General features: G+C 37.1%; 1 long non-coding RNA gene across 15 annotated transcripts in view; it reads left to right on the top strand.

The window, feature by feature from the left end:
- Window positions 1-503: 503 nt before the first annotated feature.
- LOC106041018 (uncharacterized) overlaps window positions 504-26,431 on the top strand; it is a 271,322-nt gene continuing 245,394 nt past the window's right edge. For 3 of the 15 annotated variants that reach the window (XR_010832309.1, XR_007162901.2, XR_007162903.2), the window contains exons 1-3: window positions 518-1,196; window positions 2,498-2,575; window positions 4,202-4,286. This is a non-coding gene — a long non-coding RNA (uncharacterized lncRNA). Of the gene's footprint in view, window positions 1,197-2,497; window positions 2,576-4,201; window positions 4,287-6,666; window positions 8,573-20,384; window positions 24,923-25,618; window positions 26,320-26,431 lie in introns of those variants that run through there. The other 12 variants (XR_007162898.2, XR_007162893.2, XR_007162900.2 and 9 more) reach the window with 10 other exon arrangements.

Raw genomic sequence — 26,431 nt, 5'->3', positions numbered from 1 at the left:
AGCAAAGGGAGGAAGGAGCCAACCAAGGGAGTATTCCGTATTTTAGTCCCCAACAGCAGTACGTGGTGAGCAAAAAAGTTGACAAAAATTGATCAAGTGTACTTGCTTTTCTAAAAGACTACTCCAAACACGAGAGATTTATGAAAAAAAAAAAAAAAAAGGGGGGGTGGGGGTGGGGGTTATATTACTAAACCTCTTTGTGTCTGAGAATGCTTAAATACATATCTTGGAATAGCTCAGTTTTACTGCAAACAAAATTACTGCTTTAGACTAAGCCCTGGTTAGATGTGTTTCTGTAACAAGCTCTGCTTTTCATTCCAGTGATCTAATCTGCTGACACTTTCCTTCAAAATTGATCTTGTTTTACCTGGTCAGGTACTGAAATGCCCACAGACACCTACCTGTGAGGCTGTGTGAAGATACTGTTGTACTGCATTTCGGCAACCAAAATTTCCCGAGGTGAAGCCTTGGTCTGCATAGGGTTGCACAAATCTGCTAAAATTATCAGTCCTGCTCTTGGATGCCTTTTTCTGCAACTGCGTATGTCAGTGGCTGTTTAAAGAGCTATCTATTTAAAATATGCTCCCCTCTCTTTTAGCAATAGCTGAAAATTTTCTTCTTTGCATTGTAACTGTCGCTGCCTATGACTCTGTGCCCACCGATACTTGAGGGCGTTAGGGGCATTGTAATGAATGATTTGGAGTGCAGCCGTGGAGGGAAACGTGACCTGGGTGTGGGGCATCCCCCCAGATCGAACAGGGACAGCAGAGGTGGCAGCACCGCCCCGCTGGGGCACCCCAGCCAGGCTGGCTATCACTATTTCATTTAACAGCTCTGCTTCAGAAAAAAAAAAAAAAAAAAAAAAAGCCAGGCTAAAAGGCTTCCGAAAGGAGCAGGCTGGCAGGAAAATGTCTCTTGCGGAGGGCCAGTCTCTCAGCAACGCCGCCCTCCCGAGGTGTCAGGAGTTGGGGGCCCCTTGCCCCCGCCAAGGAAGTTCCTCGGGTGTCTGTTAGACATTGAGCGCTTTGTGATAGGCCGCGGGGCCTGCCGGCTGTCAGCCCACTCCCTTAAGGGAACTTGACAGATCTTAAAAAAAAATCAATTTTAAGCTCACATGCCCCAGTGGGTGCCAAAGCCACTTCAGAGAGGCTGAAAGATGGCTGAGTCGACAGGATTTGACTTCCAGAGGTAGAAAGGTGACAAACTCCATCATGAGAAAGGGGCAGCTTAGGGCCTCCGAGGCCGAACCTGCTCCCAGGATCCGGGGCCTGGTGCTGTATTGAACCTATTTATCTCTTTCATGGGCCCAAGGTACCACGGGGAAAGAAAAGTTGTTCAAAAAACGCTGGCAGAATTCAAGGGTGTAAATGATGAATTACTTTTCATCAGCTGAAAGGAAACATACTCCGGAACAATACTGAAAGGGAGCAGGAGCATCTGACCTCCTGCTTCAGAGCAGCCAATATCTTCATTCAAGAAGACAACCATGAAATTACACAGAAAATGGGATTGTCATGAACAGCCCCTTGAAATCTCAGTATACAGTCATTACTGCATGGGAAAAAGCCTTCATCCACACATCATAACTTGTAACAGACAAGGGTGTGTGTGGGGGGGGGGGGGGGGAGGCTGGAAAACCCTGAAAACGGGCCTTGGAGTTACCAGTAGGAATGTAGAAAATATTTGTTGATTCAAACTTTTCCCCTCTAGTCTCCCAAATCATTGTAAACAGACATAACAATGTTCTAACTTGATAGTAATACTGGCTTTTCGGCCACAGACAGCTCATTGGAGCTGTTTTGTAAATCAAAAGAAAGGAAGAGCGGGGGAAAGCCAATCTATCACTTTATTTATATTATCAGTCTTTGGTGAATGATTTATCATTTAAGTGCTTTGAGAAGAGAGTCCAGAAACCATTGTCCAATTAGTGCTGCCCTCTTAAACCACATACTATAAATATTCGTAATTATCAGAATCAAAAAACAATGTTCATCAAGGCTTCATACTCAGGGTAACAACTTATTTTCTGGATTTGCCCAGCAAAATTTATATTTATCCAAATTAGGCAGAGAATAGAAAGCAAATGAGGCTGTTGGTTTATTTGAGAGTGAAAACAATCACAGAGAATGAGAAGACAGGAATACAGGGATAAAAATATAAAAAAATAACACGTTTAACTGTTTATTTCTTTATTCTTGCAGATTTCTACATTGACTTTAATTAAGCTAGCCCTGGGCTAGTGGGCATGGGTAGGAGTTTTTTTTTTTTTTTTCCTTTTTTATTTTTTAATTCCTCATTAGGCTGTTTTTTCCTTAGCTCTCGTGGCACTAATGACTAGTCCCATTAAATAGGTCAATGGGCTTCTTTTATTTCAAGTTTTATATAGACTCATATTCCACTGAATCTTAAACACTGAACACCCAAAGTCTTTCTAGGCATATTTCTTCATTCCTGTTGATACACATGTATTTATTTCTCTTTTCCCTTCTCCCCACAGCAGCTGAGCTTTAATTTCAACATTCCTGCAGAATGCTCTGGAAAGTCTGGGCCAGCCACGTGCAAAACTATGTCCCAGGTAAGTGCTTGGCTGAGCTTTGCAACATGTTGGCAGCAGCAAGGAGGAAGAAGAGGAGGGAAGGTGCTCCGTGTGCCTGTGCACCACCTTCCCTACCCTTCCCCTCTCCACCTAGGAATGCTGTAGGCAGGACCGGGGGTAATGTAAATGTGCTTATGGCCATACCATATAGCTGGCTATGGGGACAGCCAACCCACAGAGCAAAGGAGTCTGACATGAGCACAAGCAGTGCATAAAAGGGCTGTTGTCTCAGGGGCAGGCTTCTGTGGGAGGGCCGCTGCACAGACTCCTGCCCAGTGGGGCTGGACTCACCCGTTGCAGGACTGAGGGACTCAGACTGATGTGAAGAGAAATGTGACAGAGAAGTTGCCTTACGAGGGAAAAAAATATTTACTTAGAAAAAAAAATAATATGCATATATAGATATATTTTTTTCCTGGTTTAAAAAAAAAAAAAAAAGTGAATTAATTAGATTTATTTAATCAGTGTCAGGAGTGAGAATGTTTTGCATATGGTTTTCCTTGATGGTCAGCCTAGAACATAATGTTCTATGTTCTTATGTTCTAGCATTGCAAATGAGATGTTCCTGCCTCCATTTCTGCTTTTCAAGCAAGAAACAACAAAAGAACAGAGCTTCCTAAATTTTTCTGTAACCCACAATACAAATAACTGTACGCATGTGATTTAGAAGCAGTTGTGGATGTTTTAAGAACTGTGGTACCCTGTTGTTCTGGGCAGCAGTCTATAGGGAGTATCCCTGGAGACATCAGGTTGGTGCCTTAGATTTCTCTGTGGCAGAGCAGTGGCTCTTCACTTGTGAATGATTCACACCCAGAAGAGAGAAGCAACACTATGGACTTATCTGAATGCTTTCCAGCCTACTTGATTTGCTGCATCAAGACTATAAGCTGGGAGTGAATTCTCTATGTCTGCTCCCATCTGCTTACCAGGTCCTTGAAATATGTGTTTGGTTTTTTTTTTCTTTTTTCTTTTTTTTTCCCATGCAATCTTTTAGTAAAGGAGACCTTAGCATCAAAACTTACTGCTCAAAATATTCAATATCATTAATGTGTCAGGTAAAAATATGGAAAACTGATGTGAGCAAACTGGAAAAAGTTGTGGTCTGTCTTTGCCACAGGTAGGAACACAGCCGTTCTTGTGCAATGTACAGGAAACTAGGTGATTGTGAACTAGTTCAAGATTCAAATTCAAAGTCTGACCTCTTCAGATCATTTGAACTGTGTTATTTCAAGTACAATTTGGGCTAAAAATATATATATATATGAGTCTCAGCTCATACCTCCTAAGTCTGTACTCAAACCATTTCAAAAGCGTATGAATCAGCCCATCTGAGCTGTCTGCGTCTCTCTGCTGGCCCTGAAAGGAGTCCATGTAGGCCTTCCTCCCCAGCCCTTTGCCTTAAGCACAAGTAGATGAATCTTACAATCGAGCTTCAATTTGTAGAGTAATTAGGACCTTGACTGTGACAACCTTTATCCTGTCAGCAGTCATGGTTCAGCTCATAGTTAAAATGCCAGTGGCAACTATATTGCAGCTATTCTAAATATATCCATATTTTAACTAGATGAGGTGATATGTGGTTTTGATTGCCCTTTCCTCCTTTAGAGTTGAGCAGTGATGAAACCAGCTTTTCTGCGATGGGAAAGGAGGGAAACCTCAAAGTACAACCAAAGAGCAGCAGCAGGGTATGGTGAGTACGAACCTGTCATATGCAGTATTCCACAGCAAAAGACATTTTTTATTCTGATCTAACAGATTAGGTGGGTACAGCTAATCAAGCAACTTGACCACTGAGCAATCTTTAATGCTTCAACAAACTGACCTCAAACTATTCAAACACTATGCAGCTGAAACTTAGTCTTACTATATACATAGAATCTTTTTATTTTTAATTTTTTGTAACCTGCGTGTGTTTCAGCACACTTCTAAGGAGCAGTTGTTATTCTAATTATAATTAAGTCACTTGAAATAAATCTGGAGATAGTAAACTGTAAAAATATCTAAATAGGGAGCTGGTCCATTGATTTTATGGCTAAATCATCACCTCATGTATAAATGATTCTCACATGCCACAATTGATAAACACTACTTTTAGTTTAGCAGTAAAAATGCTGCTACTAAGGTGGAAAAATATTTGAAAACGAAAATAAATACCTCTGTTTTTAAGCAGAATACCCTGTACTATTGCACCATTTAGGCCAGTCTGAAGACAGATTGAACTTTCGGCATAAAGATCAGTGCTATAGATGAGGGATCTTCATCTCATTGGGAAACACTCAGTTGTTGCTTCTAGGGAAGGGCGTTTTCTACCCAGACCAGAATTTCTAAAGTATTAGGCACCAGAAAGGCAATTAATAGGATGTTTGAAAGTGTCTGGGCACTGGATGCCAATTGAGTTTCCAGGTGATTTTTGAAATTGATGCCTAGACCCCATCTGCATCCCTTGGCATCCAGATACCTTCAAAATGTCAGGTTTAGATGTCTGCTTCCATTTGTGATGGATACAGTCTGTAGCACAACTAATTGTGACTGACAGCACAAAAGGACAGGTGCAAAATTAAAGCACAGGTCTAAAGGTTTGGTCCCATGTAGTTGATGGACATTTAGTATATTTTTAATGTTTCACTTTCACTGGCTCCTTAATTAAATAAAAATATTTAAGATAGAGCAGCATAAATCAACTTCTTTGACTGATATGAATCCTGTTTACTCTCCAACTCTGAACTCAGCAGGTTAAGTAATTGGGAGACAGAAAAGTTCCTATATTTCTATTTCCAGCTGGTGGTACACAAAAGGCAGGAAGTTATCTCATTAATGGGGCACCAGCTTTATGCAAATTATAGTAACAAAAAGGCTTCCCTTCATACTTTTCATAAATTACCTAATAAAGTAGGAATAAATGGCCATATTCAAGAGCCTTTGTTGTATTTTTAGCACAAGACTCTTTCTGTTACTGCAAATATGACTAAATGCGCCTTGTTCAAAAGGGGTGTTTATGAAATAAGGCCACTCAAAAGCTTTTATTCCTTAACAGCCTTCAGTTACTTTTATGGCACAAAATTAACATAATTAGTCACAGAGAATAGATGACATAAGCAGCGTGCCATGCACAAAAGGGGAAACCAGTATCTAAGGAAGGTATTTTGAGAGATCAAAAATTTTCAAAGTGCTCAATACTAGAAGGTCCTTTTTATTTGTGCACAGCCTTAAGATACTTTCTTACTCCGTGAAATTCACATAATGAGATGCAGCAGACAGATGACATTAGCGATGAGCCATTAGAAAGAGGTCAGTTTCCTCTGAAAGATAGTCACTGTTCCTGCTCGTCATTAATTTGCAGCTTCAAAGCAGTGAGCATATGATAGTCTGGCATGTTAAGCAAGTTGCAGTTATCTTTAAATAACCATTTTTTTCCAGTTATTAGAAGCTAAAGTTTTTAAACTTCTGACTGAAAGCAAAATTAAAGCACGCAGCAGTGTAAAAAGGCTATGAAGAGATTAGAAAAAGGAAATCAAATATGTTTTATAAATGAAGTTAGCTTTTCCCTGGGGAAAGGCTGTCTTAACTTTTAGTTTAAGAATTTGGGGTTGTATATAGACCTCATAGACCTGATTGCTGGATGAGAAAAAAATAACTGTTTAGCTGCTATCTTCTTGTTGATTAACAAGCGCTGATCTAAAGTGCAGAAATGTTCAACTATTTAGACGACATTGAAGATGAGAAACAAAGATATCTGAGAAACTTCAATGAGGTGAGAGAAGGCAAAATGATCTGCTTATCACTTGGTGTGAAGTTTGGTTACATCTCTGGTTTGGCAGTGAAATATATTTGGATATTAAAAAAGGGTTGGGAGACGAATCATGTTTTTTCTATAAATGCTTAGGAAATATGCAGAAGTGTAGTGCAGTAGGCAACAGTCAACTCCAATGCACAGCACTAAAATCTTCTTATAAAAAGACTTGTCACATCTCCAAATAATGTCACATGTCCAGGCTGGTTCTAAAAAACTCTCTTGTTTTATAATAAATATCCTTTCATTTCTACTCTTCCCTTCATACTTAATGCTGAAGCTATGTCATGGGTGAAGCCTCAGAAGGACCCCAGTTTAAGCATCCCAGTCTCGTTTAAGTGCAGACTTAGTCATGGTGCCTGAGTGATGCAGAACAGAAGACAGAATTGCTAATGGATTTAAACTGTTCCAGGGTTACTGGAGTTAACACAAGTATGAGGAAATAATAAAGTAATAACCTGCCCTATACACATTATCGAGAGCCTTTTTTCTTAATTTTGTGGGCTGTTAGATCATGTGTCAATATACCCCTAGCTAAAGACACGTGAACCACCCAAATTAGAATTAGTTTCCCTGGTTTCTTTCTGTTGCCCTTCTGCAGAGAGGGGACCCAGCTCATGCCCACACGACTCACCCCCATTCCCCAGGTGCATACTTGGTACAACTCACCCATCCCCTACGCTGTTAGCACAGTCCCTGGCACAGCTTCGGCCAGGGCCAAGGTGTCTTCCTCAGCCTAGACACCCCACTCTGCGCTTAGGGAGGTCAGGCAGTCATCACTGTGCTATCCATATCATGTTCCTTGTCCTCAGAGCCAGGTACCAGGCCCTACCTTGCTTAATTATAAACTAATTGATATACAACACCAGAGACCCACCTGTGGCCAGCTGCCCATTAGAAGTACCTGCCTATTTCAGTCCATGGCAGGGGAAGCTTAGGCGTAGTAGACATCTAGTGTAGGCAACACCATTAAATGTCTGAAGTAAGATGGGATGAAGCTGGGCTAGTTTCTATGGAAAATCAGATAACTGCACAAGCCTGGGGGCTATCATTCATCTGTAGTGTTTTAATTTAGACTGGACTTTCATTCTGCACTGTGATTTACTTGGGATGAAGCAGGGTTCACTGAGTGAGGAGAAGTGCAGGATGTTTTACAGCCTGGCTGTGGGCTAGGCTGCTTTGAGACTCATTTAGAACTACCACTAATACTATATATATATATATAGTATTTTTTTTTTCAGTTACTTGGATCTGGTTATGGATGTATCATAACTGTTTGCACAGCATACACATGCAAATTTTGGATTCAGAATTGATTCTGTGTGTAAATTCTCCTGAAGACCTGGAATACCCTGATTTGATGTCCCACCCTGGTTTCCTAGGAGCACTTCTGGTGCTCTCTGCAAAATTCACAGAGCTCTACCTGATTTCAGCTGTTGCTTCCAGTTGTGCATGTATCTCATGCCAACATGGCTTCAAATGACTTATTTTCCAATTGAGTTTTTATTTACATATGATTACCAATATTTTTAAGATGAGAGGGTTATACATATCAAGCCTGTGGAGTCCCATCTCTGAAAGCCCTGGTTTCTAAGCAATCTTAAAGCACAGACTATCTCTGGTCAGCACTGGGGGCCTTGTTCCCCAAGGTGGAGGATTTCTGTAGTTGCAAACCTTACCATTGCAAGGGGAAATTGGACCAGCTGAAAAATTAGGAAACAGCTTGTAAAACAGACACATGTAGTTAAGATCAAGACTATAAAATAAACAGAAAGTTAAAAACAAACGATCCTTCCCCCCCACACTTTCTTCTGCAAACATTAAGGCATTAAAGACCTACATTTAGGACAATGCTCTCCCTCATTTTGTGAGAGTTATCCCTTAGTTTGTTATGCTGTGCTTTTTTAATAGTTATTTAGGTATGTGACAATATTTGTGGACTGCTCTTTTATGACATGTTAAAGAATATGTTTATAAAGAGCAAGGGGAAAGACTGGACAGATGGTGTTACATTGATCCTAACCCCTGGCCCTGACTTGCCTGGTTAACAGACACATTGCCATTAGTTTTGAAGTGCAGGAAATCTTCTTTCTTTTCTTAAGACAATAAACAGAACATTATTCAGACCTAAATAAGTGGTGTTGACTTTCAATAGTTTGGCCAAAAAATCATCTGATTATTGTATTTTTTAGCTGCAGAAAATGTTATGTTTTAAGGCAAAACCTGAAACCAAAAAAACATATATTTTTTTTTTTGGGGGGGGGGGGGGGTTGTTGTTGTTTTTCCTAATGGAGGCTTTAGTCCTGCTTCTAGTTTGCATTTTGGGTCATGTCCTGCAGCCATACTGTGGCTCTTGCATCCTCCTATTTAAGCAGACCAAAGCACACTGAGCTGCTGGAATCATCTTGGTCAGAGGCAATATAAAAAGTGTTATATGTTACTTCTTGTGGGTGCTTAGTGCTTCATACACTTTGTACTAATAGGTCATAATCACTGCCAAAACCAGAACCCTCCTTGTGCTCTTCTTGGGTCTTAACCTGTATCAGCTTTTCAGTAAGTTGGAATAGGGTCTGGAGTAAGATTCATGACATGAATTGGTGTGTTGGCCTGTGTGCCTTCTGTGGTGCAATGCCACACGTGTTTCTGTAGAAAAGAAAAAGCTGGAAGTGCTAAAGCTTATGTACTGAAGTGCAGTTTATTAAAAAAACAAAACAAACAAACAAACAAACAAAAAAACGCCTTGCTAAAGCTTGCACATGCATCAGGCTTTTACCACACATCTTTGAGAAATTACCGAAACTCATGCACTGTCTTTATGTCCAAAAAGTGAAGAAATTACTATCAGAAAATGTTGTTCTCAACTTGTCTGTGCCAAAATTGGTGAAACTGATTCCAGCTAGTTTTTAATCTATTTCCACATATATTGCGTGCAAACTATCAAGCGGTAATGTGGAGATGGTCTCCTGAAGATGAGCTTATTATGCCAAGTCCAAAAAATATGGTTGGATGACTTAGGAGAAGGGAAATATGAACATTCAATAGATGATGAAATAAGCAGCACTGAAAGCTGAAGAAATGCCACTATTATTCTGCCAAATCAGTGAACAGGTATACATGGGCAAAATATATCTGTGCAGAGACGTGTAAGCAGCAAACCTGTTCCAGCAAATGATATACAGTGAAAAGAAAGATAAGCTGCAAGATCAGTTTGGTGAGAATGTGGAGGAGGAGGAGCAGGATTTTTCTGCTACTTGTAATGAAAACTTAATAACTTTTAAGTGCATTTTATTATATTTAGCCTGCTTCTTCAGGGGAAAATATGTTTTGTTTGTAATATGTTCATACAGATATTTCTGTTCTTTGCTTCTACTAAGTTCTACTTTTTCCATTTTCTATTTTTACATGAAGTTCATATAAAGTAATGTATTATTATACAACTATCCCCAAATGAAAGTTTTAATCAAGAAGAACGTACTATTATTAATCTTCAATTTGGTTAATGTTATTCTAACTAGACGTAGTATAGCCGCACAGGTATCTTCCAAAAATGTCAACAGAATTTGTCTTGTTGCTTGGTTCCAGTATATGAAGTGTAAGAAAATTAACATCTAGTCACCCTGAAAGCCTTTCAGAGTAGTGTATCTTGGTTTTCTTTTCAGTGAGATGGGTGATGGGGGGGAGCCTTTTTTTTCAGCAAAAATAATAGATTTTTTTGTTTTCAGTGAAAAATATCCACAGATATTTTTTGCTTACTTTGAAAAAAAAAAAAAAAAGTAAGAATTAGTATACACCAAACACTACATGCTGCTGATAAAGAGTTCAGGTTAGTACTTGACATTAGACAGCAGGAAAGGCTTTTTAAAAATGCTCCGTTGACATAATAATACTCCTATTTACATCAGCAGGAGTAAATTTAATCAATGCTGAATGTATTTCAAAGTCTCATACCTAAAATGCCAAAAGATACTACTTCAGAACCTTATATGTAAGTCTGATTATACAATTATTTTTTATTTGATATTTTGTTTATTTTTTGATAGTTTAGGTGCTGTATTTGAGAGTTATAACCAAAAAGACACACTGAAGTGGAGATGTTAGTAGGACTGGATTGATGCAGTGATATTGGATATTGTCAAGTGCTCAAATTAAAAGTTTTTAATTTTTGTAATTTTCAAGTCCTGTGTCTGTCATTATCGACAATTTTCTATTATAAATACTGTGTCAGCAAAAGCAATTTTGGAAGATGGATACAACGGGGAAGTAATGCAGAGAAAAATGGAAGGCGTCAGGACTTTTCCTGAGATTACTGTAGTAAAAGGAAACCAATGATAAGGAAAGAAATACAGTGAAAGGAGATACTAGCAATTTCTATGTGTCACATTTCAGAATGGATTATTTCTGCTTTAACTAATAAGAATCTATAGAACGGAATGAGCGAGTTATGAATTGGATGTTCTTGTTAAGGTCTAGTTCAGTTTAATTAAAACACGAACTCTAAAGCAATATATATATGTGCATGTGTCTGTAGACACACAGTCTGGTTTCTATATCAACATACAAACTGATATATACAATGCAGACACCCTTGTTCATTATACCTAAACTTTCTCTTTAAACACAAAGCTTTATACATTATTTTAAACACATTTTTAACACATGTTAATAATATTCATGCCGCTGCTTTGAAAAATCTGCGAGATGTGGTTAATGAAGAGAAACTGCAGCATAAATTGCATGTAAAATATGCAATCCACAACAACATATTTTTTCTCAAGCTACAGTTTTTTACATTAAACATCTTTTAGCTTGTTTAAATTTATTCGCTATTGTTTATAAAGAGCATCATCAGCCTCCACTGCTTGAAACAACTACAAGTAGTAAACCAGGCAATCTTCTTATTTTAATAAGATTCTTTGGTTAAAAATAGCTTTTAAGTATATCTCACATTAAAGGATGTAAATCCTAATGAAATTGCTGAAAATGTTTCTCATTTTCAAGTTTTTATTCCCATACAGCCAAATACTGTTCTTTTTTTTTTTTTTTCCTGAAGTTAATCAAAACAGTCATAGCTTTTTTTTTTTTTTTCTTTTGACACCAGGCAGTCTATTGTGTATTTTCTGACCTGTAGTTTTCTAAATAAGTGTCATCTGGAGGTTCATTTCAGACATCAGCAGTAGTACTGAGTAGCATGTTATTTTATTAAATTTGAGATTTTTTTTTTCAGTATTTCACCAAAATGTCCTTGGCTGCAACTTTAATATATTGATGGTTTTGCCTGTTCATAATTGTCATGTATAATAATTTACTTCCTTCCTGTTTGCATCAAATTGCACATATTTTATGTGCATTTTTCCTCAGTCTCTTCTGTTACAGAAGCAACAATACTAATTCCTTATTTATTTATTTTTGCAAGTCCATTTTTCTATATGTTTTATCATTTTTGCTCTTTTCTTCTGGACTTTCACTCCAGTTAAACCAGATCTTTTCTTCACTTGGATACTTCATGACAGTGTATAGTACTACAGTTGGGCCAAATAGTATCCAGACCAAGGAGTGTAATAGGTTATTTCACATTTCTTACAGTTGTACACATATATATGTATAAAATTTATGATTGTGGAGCTCTTGCTCCATTATATGACTGGATCATTTTATGCAGAACATGATGTTCCCTATTCTGTATTTATTTCTGATACATCCTGGTTATTCCTAACTGACCATAAAGTCTGTATATTTCCTTCTTTAATTAATGTTATTTTTTAGATCATTTCTGCAATTTGACAGGGACTTTTGAATTGCAGTCCTGTTCCTTAATGTTCTGGAAGTCCATCTCTGCTTGCTGTCAGATTCATATGTTGTGAAGTTTTCAATTTCAGTTTTTTACATTTGGCGTCCAGGAAACTATTCTCTCCTCATATACAAGAAATATTTGTATGAGCTAGTACTCAGTAATCAATCCAAGTTTTTACAGTTTAGGAGATTAGCCCACCCGTACCAATTGCTCTGCTTTATTATTGTTATTATTAGGATAACAGATGATGACCCCAACACTATAATTTAGGTCAGAATTCCATTGTGGTAACACCTATAAAGCGCACACATGAAAATGGGGACCTTGATACAAATAATCTGATGAAAAATAGTGTTATTGAATATGACAGTGAGAAATTGGTGATTCGTTCAGTCAGTCATATTAGCTGTATATGCAGCTTGGCAGTTCTCAATCGTTTTAGTGTGTCAATAAATGAACACGTGCACCTTTTAAGCCATTCTTCAGAAAGCTGACTTCCTAATGCAACCATGGAAGTCACAGATATTGAAAAATGGGTGAAGAGAGACTTGGACTGCACATGATATAAATAGAGATGGGTGTAGGCGTGACAGGAAGCAGATGGACGTGATCTTGGGGGTGGCATTGCTGAAGAAGCAGTGGATAATACAGGAGAGGTATGATGATGTGAAGATAAAGCTGGAAAATGGTGCAATGATAGTTAGAAATGGATGACCTATGCACAGAATTTATGCTGGTTCTACAATAAAGGAGAAATTGGCAGCCCTATGAGTGATTATTTCGCTGATTTTTTTACTGAATTGATTTAGAAGACTTAGTCTAATTTACTAGAGACAGAAAAACACTTATTAAAATCTTTTTTTTTGTTATTTTTGTTTTGTTCTGTTTTGTTTTGTTTTGCTTTGCTTTCAGGTGTGTGCTTCTTTGTACTAACACTACTTAGAAGAGCAACAAACTGTAGTGTCATGTGGTTGTGGATTTTTTGCTTCTGCAACTTAAACCAGGGTTGTTTTGTTTCTTTCTCTTGCTGTATGTGGTATTCAAATATATGATTTATTTGTCTTTAATGTCTTCGGACATACCTGAAGCCTGGTGTTGCAGGGATGGTTAGAAAAGTTAGAACTTACCTACAGTATCATAGGCTTTTGCTAAAGGTCTTTAGAAGGGACACAAGGCATACTTGAATTTGAAGCATGGTCTGCATAAAGCAGACTAGAAAACAAGTTTGACTTTGGGCTAGGAAGAATACTGAGGCTATTTGAGTAGATTTGGCCACTCTTAGTTTATAGAAAATTAATGGAGCTTTCATAAGTTTGTGAGAATTGCTGATCAGCTCCCTGTCCAGAAAAGCAATCTGCTTTCTCCAGAGATACAGCTGATTTTAAGATTTACAGTCAGACCCTAGGCCCTACACCTCAGTCAGCAGGATCAAATTTGAACTGTTTTGGCTGTTTGTATAATTTTTGTGCTATAGTATAACACCCTCAGCTTCCAAATGATTGCTGTGTGAAGGAAAGAAAGTAAGCCTTATTTTTTTTCTTATAGATTAAAGAAGGGAATGAGTGCTGAGAGCCGCAGCAAGAGGTCTCATATAAATGGAAGAAAATCGTGTGAACTCTTACACCTGTAGGCTGTGGCTCAGCAGTCTCTGTCCAGTTGTGAGCACATATATGTTTCATGGACTTCTCACTGCATATCTTCTGAAGTCAAATGATTAAGATAGATATAAAGAGGAGAGGATCTCTCTGAATCAGGCTGGGGAGACCTGCTTGGTGTCTCTTGTTTCCTTTTCTGGTAGCCTTTGAGAAGTGGTCTGTGCTTTGTGCTACTTTCCAGACTGGAGCTCTTGCACAGTGGCATCAGCTGCAGCCCAAGCAGGTCAGGGCTGTGTTTTCCCCGCTCCTAGTGACTTGTTCAAGCTGAGTAAGGGGTGTGCAATTGCAGCAGAAAACAACGGGAACGAAGGAAGAATCCTATTAATGCCGACTGCTCTAATGCAAAACCAGATTTCATTTTTAGACTTCTATTTTCTACTTTAATTATATAAATCTGAACATACTTTCGAGATTATGAAATAAGTGCTGAGAAGCCAGTTATTTTTCATCATTTATTTTTAAAGCAAATTTATCTTTGAATTGTCATCTGTTAAAATTCCTGAGAAGCAGACCACAAATGAGTACAATATGAACATGATTTTCTATGCCAGCCCAATTCAAATAAGTGACGTAAAGGTTTTTTTCAGACTTTCTTTGAGCACTTCAATTGAATACAAAGTGTGACCAGTTCCACCTGAGTAAGACACAGGTCATCCTCCAAGTTTATGGAGTATGTGCACACAGATATACAAAGGAACACACAAAACTAATGCTAAGCTTAGCTGTGTATTGGCAACATATACTCATTAAATCTTCAGTTTAACAGATTCTGAAACCTTGAAATACTCTGCAGAAAGGAACAGCTGTGGGAACAAAGGAAAGAAATAAAAAATGCTTTCTTGGAAAGGACAGGGAGGAGGCTACTAAATGCTTCCTTTCCTCTATGGTAATGGCCTACCATTTACTGTCCTAAACTTGAAATTCTGTTTCATATTTTGGATTTTTAAGGAGAATTACCATTGTATTGTATTAATATAGGAGAGGGATGAGAGATGCACTCTGTGTGAAATTTTAGAACTATGCTTTATGTTGATTTCTTGCTATTTTGGGTAAGCAAACTGTTGCCCTTCATTATAAATTTTGAGAAGTTTATATAGCACTTATCCCCTTTTTAATATAAAAGTTGCATTTCTCTTCATAGCTCCTCTCCCCGATAATCATTAGAGATGATTGGTATGCTTTCTAAACTCAGGCTTATTGGCAATATAACTACCATCTGTTTTATGCTTGCTGGTAGCTTCTGTATATTTTCCTCTATAGTTACAGGATGTTCTTCTCTGTTAAAGTTCTCCAATCTCTTTTTTCCTTTGCTGTCTTACAAGGAGAGAAATTTGTCACAGTCCGTAAGTCCTGGTCATCATATGTCACAACATATCAAGTCCTGATTGCAGAATGTAGGTGAGCCCTGTCTTGTGAAGGTGCTTGTTTGGTCTCCCTTATACTGAAAATTGTAGAAACTCCATCCTTACAACTGGTTACTTAACTACAAATTTAACAGATAATTTAAAGGATGATCACATTTGTCTCCATGTGCTCTTTGCTTTCTTCTACTGATGTGCTTTGGAGCAGCAGTCAGTGGCATCAGTTTAAGCCAGCATTTATCATGATCAGCCTTTGACTATTAATACAGCCCACATCACTTTTGCTATGCAAATCTTAGATAATATCTAAGTCAAATATCTATCTTCATTTCATTTTTTGAATTATACTTTTTGCATTAAAAAGCCAAACCTAGCCGTGTCCCACCTGGCCAAGGGTATTCAAATGCAGGCTTAGAATCCTGGAGTTTGCTAACCGCAGCCAAGCTATTTTCCCCCGGTGGATTTTCTTTAACCGAAGTCTGTGCCATAACGTGATCTTTTGAATCAAATATATCTGCACAAAGGATACTGTGCATCTTTTCAGGCAGCTCTGTATGGACTGAGTGATTACAACTTTAAATTAAAACCTAGTTCTTCCTTTATAGCTTACATATTTGGTGTCTAAAATATGCCAAAAATGATTACTTTTTGGGGGTCTGGTGAAGGAATCCAACTGTGATACAAAGAGAAAGGAATATGAGAAAAAAAAAAAAAAAGTTTATAACTTTGCGATTTACATACCAAGTTTAGCCCAGCTATGATTTAAAACAGCACATCAAGCCCCTAAACTGATCTTTGAACAGCAAAGTTGCAGCAATGCTATAAGCATTTTGGGGATATATTAGAACAAAAGAATTTAACATTCATTGTTGATACTTCTTGGAATTTATTAACTCCTTGGTTCTAAGAAATATAATTTGATGTCACTGACTGCTGAACATGAACTCTGATGGACTGAGTCATCCATATCTATCTCCAAAGGGTTACAGTGACAACTTAGCACTTTGATTAAAGGTTGCAGTGTTTATTTAGTTGCTTTTATTCTACTTGGAAGTCTCTCCTGCTTGATACATTTTCTTGAAGCCAGAACGTTTACTTGCAAGTCTTTTCTGCTAACCAACCTTCTGGGACAAAAATGAGTTCCTGAAAGCCTAAACCCAATATACTGCAGTACAATTATGAATTGAATAGGGAAAGGAAATTGGAAGGAGGAACTAAAGATATTTTACTCTTATGAATCAGTACACAAATACAGATTTATAGTCTGCATATGTGTTTTGTTTTTACTGATGGTTGTAACTAAGGACACCTGTAAGTCAGGGGAAAAGGGAAAGAATGAAAAATAATTGGAGGAAAAATGTAATAATATGCAGCATTTCAGAGCTGATTTGGAATCTGTTATGTGAGACTTAAAAACTTGTTTTTCTTTTTTCGTGGAAAACCTGTATCATTTAGCTGGTGTGCTTTAGTGCAAAGTATGAAATATAATGATTTTTTTTTTTTTAAAGATTCTTTCAGTGTTTCCAACGGAAATGTTGAGCTAAGTGTAGAATTTGTGGGATCAGTTAGCTTATAAATAATGATCCTTTATGCTGGCATTGGGAAATCCGTGTTCCCACAGCTAGTTCAATAAAGCAATTAATATCAATGAATGCTGAAGAAAGCAAATCTCCGTTCACTTTTCTCTGGATTAGTTAACATAAGAAAAATCCCATCCCTCTCCTGGAGTATTTAACCTTCTAGGAAGACATGCTAATGAAAGGTAAATAAAGTGTGCTGCCTGACATGTGTTTGCCATTCCTTCCCGTTCCTCATGTCACACACTTTCCCTCTTACAAGATGATTAACATTTTTCTCTGGAAATCTTCACTGTAGTGATTTTATTTCATGCGTCCCCCTGTGCCAAACCTGTCTTGTCATTAGCCCTCAGCATTCCTGCTGGTGTTTCTAGGTTAGTTCCTGCTCAGCTGAATTTCATTACGGAGGGGCTTCACCTCCAAAACTCACAGATAATGTGTCTTAAGCACACACAGCACTGAAGTCTGCTGCGTAGAAAGCTCCTGATTTACTTGGCATTGCCTTCGAGCTGAGGGCACGTGTTTCTCGTCTGACAGGGCATATTTTTGTAGCCCATGTAAAGTTGTCTGCTAAAGGAAAAGGAAGGTCTGTCGAGGGAATGGGTGTGGTTTCACTGACCTCATCCAACAGCAATGAATTTGTGCGTTCAGGCTTTGTAGATCAAACTTTTTGATAAAAAGGAGTCATAAAACAGCCCTGAACTTTTCCTGCATTTGGCTATGTTATCTGAGATTTCACACACAAGCAGTAAAAAGCTTAAAAGATTTTTATCTTGCAGCAGCCAAGAAGTGTGGTAATAAGGTAAAGGTTGAGAAGCATTGTTGGCATAAGAAATCCCCCGCTTACGCTGGATTTATAACACACCCAGTTTAGTAAGAATTGGCGCTGCTGAGCATTTTCTGACAGTGTTGGGATAATATATTGCAAAAGGCAGAGCAGCCAAGTCTCACACCTGAGAAGTAAGACGCACTTCATTCTGCTGATGGAGAAACCTAAATCAAACTTTAACGTTACTACAATGCAATTACTCCTCCCTTAGGAGCCCCAATTGTACAGAGTTGTGGTATAAAACTTGTGATTTTGGTATATTGTAAGAGTTTATTAACCCCTTAAGTATTTGTATATACTCTGATTTTGGAGGGATAGCCTTTTAAAGTTTACTAGGCACGTTTCAAAGGAAAGTAATGGTTTCTGGTGGGTGATGTTATGGGTGTGAGGCCAAAGCAGGTTTTCAATGAAGCTTAATTTTTCAAAAAGTAAATAAAACAAGATGTGGAGCTTTGGACTGCATTTCCTATCATTAGTGTGTGCTGTGAGACCTCCCTCATGCTTCAGTGAGAAATGTTGTTGGGTGAGAGAATAGACTTTCTGTGTTTGATAGATTCTGTGAAAGTCTGATATTGTTCTTTTACATTCCCTTAGCTTATCTGTGAACCTCCATACCTTACCACAATCACCTCTGCTTTCTCCTTGCAGTAGGATTAATAAAAAAGACATACTGTTATAATGAACGTATGCTAAAGCTATACAAACAGAACAAAAGAAAAGAAAAAAAAGTTTTGTGTGTGCAGATGTGAGAAAGCTGCACTAAAAAGAGAGTGCACAATATGAACTCATACATGTTTGTACTTTTGGGTGCTATTTCTGTACATCATATATGCTCTTTTTCTAAGAGATCAGATTTCACAGCCTTTAGTTCTCGTCATGATTGTACTTAGCTCATTTTCTTTCTATATTCCATATTGTGTTATGATTCTCATGTATGCTGTTTTGTACCTCCAGTGTCTTCTAAGCAGAAGAGAAAAACCAGAGATGTTGAGTTCAAGCCTCATATTTGATTTATTATTATGACTGTGGGAAGTTTGACTTGAAAAAAGTTAGTAGATAGAGAAGAAATAGAAATAGATATAATAAGGCTGTAGCAAGAGTTAAACTGAAAAACTGACAATTTTTCTTGTAATTTTTTGGATATCATTGATATGAAGACTGCTGATGTGGCTGCTCAGGAATTTTACATTTTTATTTCTTTGGTTTTTACAAAATTGATTTTTTTTCTTCTTGTTTGTGTGTGTGTTACACAATCTTATTATTATTGCAGGATAGGGAGCACAAGATTAAAAAAAAAAAAAGAAAACCAACAATATTTAGTTTCCGGCTTGGTCAAACCTAATAAAAATTTCAGTCTGTCATCATGAAGAGAAATATTTCATTTCATATCAGCTTGACAGTCATATGTGCTGGCTTATGTTGATACTTTTACAGACTTGTAGCTGAAGTTCCTCAGACTTTCCTTTTCTGGTAAATGCTGAAGTATGATGTTGGGTTATAACTTTTTATGATGATCAGCCCAGCAGGTTGAGTTACTTTAATGTATAATGGAGATTCTGTTATTTTAGGGCAACTTAGCAGTTGCTGTCTGACATGTTGGTCTACAGGAAAAGGCTGGATCATGAAACTGCCATCAGATTTTCAGCTTTATGCTCCTGACAGCTCCAGGGAGAGCTAACATGTGGCCTCTTCTCCCAACGCTACACAAGATTAAATACACTGCTGTCTAATATGGGCGAGAAAGGTCTCGTATAGCATACTGCCTAGGCAGTTACGGTGGTTGCATGGCTCTTTAATTAGCCCTGTCTGTGAAGTATTGGGGCAGTTTGGACAGACACCACTCCTTCACCACCACCCCCTGCCTGAAAAGTTAGCTTTACAGCATTACAAGAAGGGAAATTTTGAACCCGTTAAATAAGGCCACAGAGCCTAGTAACCTGCTTAATACTTCATAGGACAGTGAATTTTATGAATATAGTACAAATTTTGTCAGTTCTATGCTTTGACCATATTTCTGATAATGGGTCTTTTTCGTAGTCGTGAGGCACTGAATTTCCAATACTGCTGAAAATCAGGGAACAGTTTTGGCTTAAGTGCAGACAGCAACAATAAAACGTGTACCATTTCTCCTTGCCTTGCAAAAGCACTGTTGAAAACTGCAACTACTGGCTGATGTAATTATTTTACTTTCAAACAGAAAATAAAAACTTTTTAAAATTACCCAGTATCATAAGAAAGTATATGGCTGTACTAGAAGGATTTTTAAATGTTTGTTGTCATTATTTTTCAGGTTTAAAAGTGCCATTAGGAGTAAACTAACCTTGTTAAGATAATACAGGTAGCCACAAACTTTGGCTGTCCTCTAATTCCCAAACACTTATCCCCACATACACTTCCTGTTCCCTGACTCTTGTCAGCTGGAAAAGTCATTATCTGAAAACGGAGAGCTTTGCATCTGTCAGCTGGGAATGTGATTACTTAAATTGATAGCAATAGCAGTTGTCTTAGTTTAAAATGTCTAGCTAGTTTTTGTTGTTGTTGTTGTTTGTTTTTGTTGGTTTTGAAAGTTATTTAGTCAGTTTATGTTATTATTGTGAATGTCAAACAGCTAAATATCAAGGGTTCGGCTTCCTGCCGAGACTCGGATAGGCAAACATCAGAAATAAACTGACCCTGGTAAAGCAATGAGAATGGCTTTTGTAGAAAGTGTTTAATTTTTAACAATTTCCTTAGAACAGGAAGTGTTTATTTACATCCCTTTCTTTTGTCCCTTCTCTTTAAACAGTCTCAACTCCATTTTTTTTTATCTTGAGGGACAGGTGAGAAGCCAACACTGGTGGTGCAAAAACCATCCTGCGGATCTTCTGCTTGTCCTTCAGATACCAAAGAGTCAAAGACGACAAGAGCTGGGGCCATCCTAAGTACCTTGAGTAGATTGCAAAATGATATTTTGTTACAGGAAAAAGGGAAGTGTAGCCAATAACCGGCCCCTCCAAATCACCTCTCTGGTTTTTTTTTTGTTTTTTTTTTTTTTCCTGATTATGTGAATTGCCTTTAATTGCTATGAAGAACATAATAAATATTTTGTTCTTCCGAAAAGTTGTTGTTCAACATCTCAAACTTTTCTTTAAAAAATTTAGGCCAGCTCCAAAATACTCAAAAGTGTGACTTCATTGAATGCTCTTAAAGTCCATATTTAGTTCCCAAATAAGTAGCCTAATTTTCCGTAACACTGTGTAATCAGTAAGTCTCATTGACCTCCCTAAGAGTGTCTGCCTTCTCAGCATTTCCAAAAATGAAAGCAATGTGTGTTTTTCTGTAGTCAAATATAATCAGAGAGTTTTAACTTGTTAGTATTTTTGAGAGAAAGTACTTTATAAGAAGTAGTGAACTTTCTCTGTTTATGTGTTGTTTGAGGGACATAGCCAGGATGAAGAATTGCATGTGTTTGTCTTCAGATAATTATATATTATTTTATACTAAGATGATATTAATCTTTTATTAGATTTGAATAACATGAGAAGATTAAGCTCTCTTGGGCTGTGCAGGAAATAAAAGAACGGTTGTGGATTTTGCTGGGAAAATGTGTGGAAATTTCCATCTCCTTATTTCAGGTGGTTTGGGAATTTAAGTGATGCTCAGATTAGTGTAACCTCATTTGGGACTTAAATGTTGTATGCACTAGAACCTTCAGTCCTTGGAGTTTTGTCATTTTGACTCCTATCTCACACATTTTTTATCACCTGAAATAACTTGTTGTCATGCTGCTACCGAATGAACCATTTATTATTCTTAGATCTGCTATACAAATAAGGCCATGAGGATTGTTAACTGTGTATTTATCCTGTGAAATATCACAAGCTGTTATGAGTATTTTATTAAACATGAAGCATCTCAATAAATCTTATATCTAATTTGTAACAAAAGTTTAACTCTGAAAAGTTCAGATTACATTCCTGTAACACTCTTTTTTCAGACAGGAGATATGAATTTTAACTCTTCCTGGTAATCTTATGGGGACAGAATTGTTTGGGATTTAAACCTGCATGCTGCGATCTTCTGTTTCACTAATAATTGTCAAACTTCACCACCCCACCCCACCCTCCATATTTCTCATTTTTAAGGGTCTGTTTAAGATATATTCATTCCATAAAAAAAATAGTGATATTTCATTGAAATGGTACGGAAAAGCTTTGCAAACAGTACAGTTCCCATGGCTTTGGGAATGTATTTTACATTTGCCTTGAACCTTGAAGACAGGGTAGATGAACCTTCAAGACAGTTCTGTACAAAGGAAAAGAGGTAACATGCTAACAAGGAAAATCTGATTGTAATATGCAGCCCTGAGTCTAAGAAATATTTTAAAATGTTAAAAAAGTTCCATTTCCACCTGCGTGGTGCTCTGCACCCTCCCAGAATGTCTTTCTGGAGGCCTCAAGGTGTTCGGGAATGAAAAGCTGTGTAATGCCTAGAACATTGCTTACCAGTGTTTGCTCCTGAAAGAAATCCCTGTGCTCACGCATCAAGAAGTGGCAGCATTCCCTTTATCACAGTGGCTGAGCAGTTCCCACCTCCTTCCAGAGAGGAAGGGGGACCACGATTCCCCAAACCAGGCATGGCCATGAGGGCTGGCAGCACTGCGGTTGTAGACTGGAATGTGTTACTGGAATGCATGGCAGTAAAACACAGGGATGCAGATTGGGAGGTCTGATACCTGTTTTGACATCTTCTGATGCTCATTTTATATTTTCAGTATCTTCTTGAACCTCATTTTCATGCCCCTCCAAGTGTGGAGGTTTCCACAGTTTCATTAGGGAAAACACTCAGTGCTGTAATAGCTTCAATGTATATTAAAACAACTAGTAATTCCCTTCCATTTTAGCTGCTTTTTTTATTTTATGGTCTAAAGAAAGTTGTATACAATTATCCATTAAAGGATAATACCCCTTTTTAATTTTGCTCTGATTTTTTTTTCTTGTTGCCAGTATCTTTATGGAAATAGAAATGGACAATTCTGATATGTTGCTATATACATTTTCCTAATGAGTCCACATTTCTGCAGCCTTGCATCTTTCCCATGTTTTACACCTAGCCAATGCATTAAAGAGTGATACCATGCCAGGATACTTCTGTTAGCATCCACTTTGCACAGATAAAAATACATTGAGCATGAGAGCTGGAAGATCTGACCGGTAGTTACGCTGACCAGTAGTTATGCTGTGGAAACTGAGAACTTACAGCAGTTGCAATATAATGAAGTAGCCATTTATATTATATGTAGAGTTTGTTCACAGAATCACAGATCATAAATAAAAACAGAATTGCAAACATAAAATGTAATGATATTTTGTACAAATTTGCTTTTGTTACTGCTTTTCCAACATTTAAAACATCTAGAGCATCTGAAATCATCTATCCTTTTAGGAACATAATAAACCAAAAAATAGCAGTCTGTATTGTGAATTAATTAAAAGGGTAGCAGTATACTTTACAATGGACAGAAAGTATACAGGACTAACTAGATGGTTTTAAATAGTGATGAAGTACAAACTGGACTTGTTCATATACATTTAAATTTCAACTTAAGAGTTTGTCTGCAGGAGAAAAAGCATATTTTATGATTGTTTACCACTACATGGTAACCCTTATAGCATGGTATGAACAGAAAAGCACGCATTTCAGTGGGTACAGTATGGAAGGGATGTCAAATGCTATAACAGCGATCACAGCATCTCAGACATCTTATTAATAAGAACAGAATTCAGTTGCCTATATGAAAATAACTCCTGACCAGGCAAGAAAGCCAAACGAAATTGTTCTTTATATCAGTTAAAATACAAATTGTCCTGTGATTATTTAGAGGTTTTAGAAGATAACTTCTGTTTCATGTGGCATCAGTGTTCTTGGCATCTCTCACCATGGTACGCAGTTCTGGACTCAGGCCAGATTAAACAGCCAAGTAGCTCTGCCTTTTGATCTAAAGGCACAGGAGAGTAGCAAAAATAATTCTCCAATGTCAAAATCTATTTTCCTACTTTCTGCAGTAGTTAACATTTCGTGATGTATATGCACAAGCCCATAATCATATAATGAAACACAGTTTGTTTTATGAGGCTACGAGGACATATGTGGGAAAGAAATATGATGCATTTTTTAAATTTGCAGCAATGAAAATTATTCATACTTTGCATGATGTTTGAAGTTAATATTCTGAAATCTTGCTATCGTTGTGCTGTGTAAAATGAGTATTGGTGTTACGTCAGTAACACATCACAGGGTCTCATTAACACCAACTGACTCCCAGAATTTCTGATTTTTGTCATCTCTAGTTCTTCCATAGGAAAGCTGTGAGTCTTGTTCTCAGTTTTGGGGAGGTGTTTTGAAACAGTTCTTGTTTTGTTGCTTTGTGGTGTAATCAAGTGACACAGAGATTAAGGGAATTGACCAACCCACAAATGCAAATAACTGGGATAATTAATTTATTGTTTTCTCATTAAGCTCAATTTGTTATTCTTGTATATTTAAAGCGTTTCGGTATTTTAGACTCTTTTCTTATTCTGGAATTCACAGGCTATTTTGTTTGTCAGAAAATTTATTTCTAAAAATCTATTATTAAATTTGTGAAAGATTAATTTCAGCAAAAGAAAAAAAAATTATGAAATTGAGTTGTTCTCTGAACTTTTAACAGTAAAATGGGTTCTTTTTTCAATTTAATTTGACAGCCTGAAATCTGAATACCTTCTTATACTTCTTGTAGTCCTGTAAACCCATTGCTGATGGTCATCATTTCAGGGATGAGTAACAAGATAAACCCTTCATTGTTTAGAAAAATGTTTGCTCTCAAGCAAGTTTGTGTTTCATCTAGAGATGAAACCAAAAAAGCAGAAAGTCTAAAGCAACACTTTCTGTGGTTCAGCTGGACGTATTTGAGTGAGTATGATGATGTGTGAGTTGTACTGGTTTTCATACCAAAATATCCTTAGAAAGTTCATTAAATCCCTGTGGTGAATGTTGTCATTTTGGTAGCTAAGGTAGGAGATGGTGGATATTACCTTCTGTCTCTGACATTGCTAGATTTGCACTACTTTAAATTTGGTTGAATAATTACTGAAGTCTTTGTGATAGCTTCTAACTTTAAAGCAGTTTTCATTGTTGTTATTATAAGGTTTAAAAAGTAATGTTATTATAATGTTTTAAAATAATTTTTGGCTTTTTTATTTTAATATATTCTTCTAAGAAGTCCTGTTTATAAAGAAGAAAATGTCTCTCATTCCGATTTCACAGCTAAACAGAAATGCAGAGGATCTAAGTGACTTTCCAAAGGTAATGCAAAAAGTTAATGTCAAAGTCTGGGCTCGATACTTTTAGGATCTGTGAAGATGGGTGCAAGCTTGCAGGGCTTGTGATCCAAAATCATGAAATCCATATAGTGTCTCCTCACTGAAAGCTGTTCACAGTTGCTTTGAAAGAATAAAGTTGTTTCTCTTTTTGACAAATCAGACTCCCCCCTTCCAAAAAATTTAAATAGCAGTTGAATATATTTTTAAATTAATAATAATAACTATAATTAATATTTATTGTATATTAATGATTATGCTTAGTATAATTAAAATAGTAATTTTGTAACAACTTTCAGGTCTTCCAGGGATTATGGGAGATATAGTTGTTAAGCGCATATCCAAGATGCAATGACATGGTAGAACAGTTGCTTCCAGTGTTGTTGACCATTCTTCAAACATCCGTCCTTGAGGCACATCCCTGAAGGCAGTAAAATGGTCCTAGATACTCCCATATAAGATGCAATACAACATAAACACTGTTAAAGTTTAGATGATTACCAAAGCTAAATGATTTGTCAAAAGGCTTTTCAAAACTTCATTTTCATCCATTGTCACCAGAAAAAAAAAAATACATTTTTTGTTCAAAATAGTTGAGAAGAAATTTGAGGATTTTGTTGAGGTCAGACTACAACTTGTGAACTTATTCACATGTCTCTTAACTGTTGGTTTTCCTTTTTAGTATCAGACATTCTTCAGGTGCAAGAAGGTTGCCATCTGAATGGACCACTGGTTCACTATAAACTATCATAAACACTTGTATAATTACTTTGAAGATTTTTCCTACCTCGTTTCCTAAAGTAAATTGAACTTTTACCCATGATGTGTACCTGAACCATCTGAAAGTATGAGTTTCCTGTAACTGGAAATACTGACTGCAAGATTAAAAGCAGCTAAATTCTCAATGACAAATCGAATGTAGAACAGCGTAGTCTGTAACAATAAACTAATATAGGCATATAGTAATGCATAATGTCATGGGAGAGGTAAATAAATAAATATATTCAAGATGTAGAATAATTGGGGGGTTCTCTTTATTCCTGCAAATATCATCAATATACAGTCAGTGTTTTAAAGACCAGTGTTTAAATTATTAAGAATGCCAGTTTAATGAAAACATAACAGATCATTTTAATAATTCATGACAACAGTTCAACATGAAGCACACAAAATATTTTTAGCATGTGTCTCAATAATAGCTATACATAGATATCCACAATATCAAAATATGCAATGCTACACACAGTAGTTTCTTATCTGTTAGGTCTGGTAAAGGGAATAAACATTTTTTTCCTGATGAGAAAATCAAAGTTGTATGCCATTTCAGTGAAGTCAAGTTGACACCTGCAGAGAAGCAAGTCATGACATTTTAGCTGACTGCTCCCCCTCTCCCCACCCCAGTTGCAGTTTGTTTCTTCATTTTATTTACCCTGACAGACAAAAGAAGCCTAGATGAAAATGTTTAGATGAGGATTTGTCATCCTTTCTCATAATT

Source organism: Anser cygnoides, chromosome 6, assembly GCF_040182565.1.
Source record: "Anser cygnoides isolate HZ-2024a breed goose chromosome 6, Taihu_goose_T2T_genome, whole genome shotgun sequence".
NCBI classification, from domain to species: domain Eukaryota; kingdom Metazoa; phylum Chordata; class Aves; order Anseriformes; family Anatidae; genus Anser; species Anser cygnoides.
Note: the sequence above shows the minus strand (reverse complement) of the source record. Positions and strands in the feature narration are given on the sequence as shown.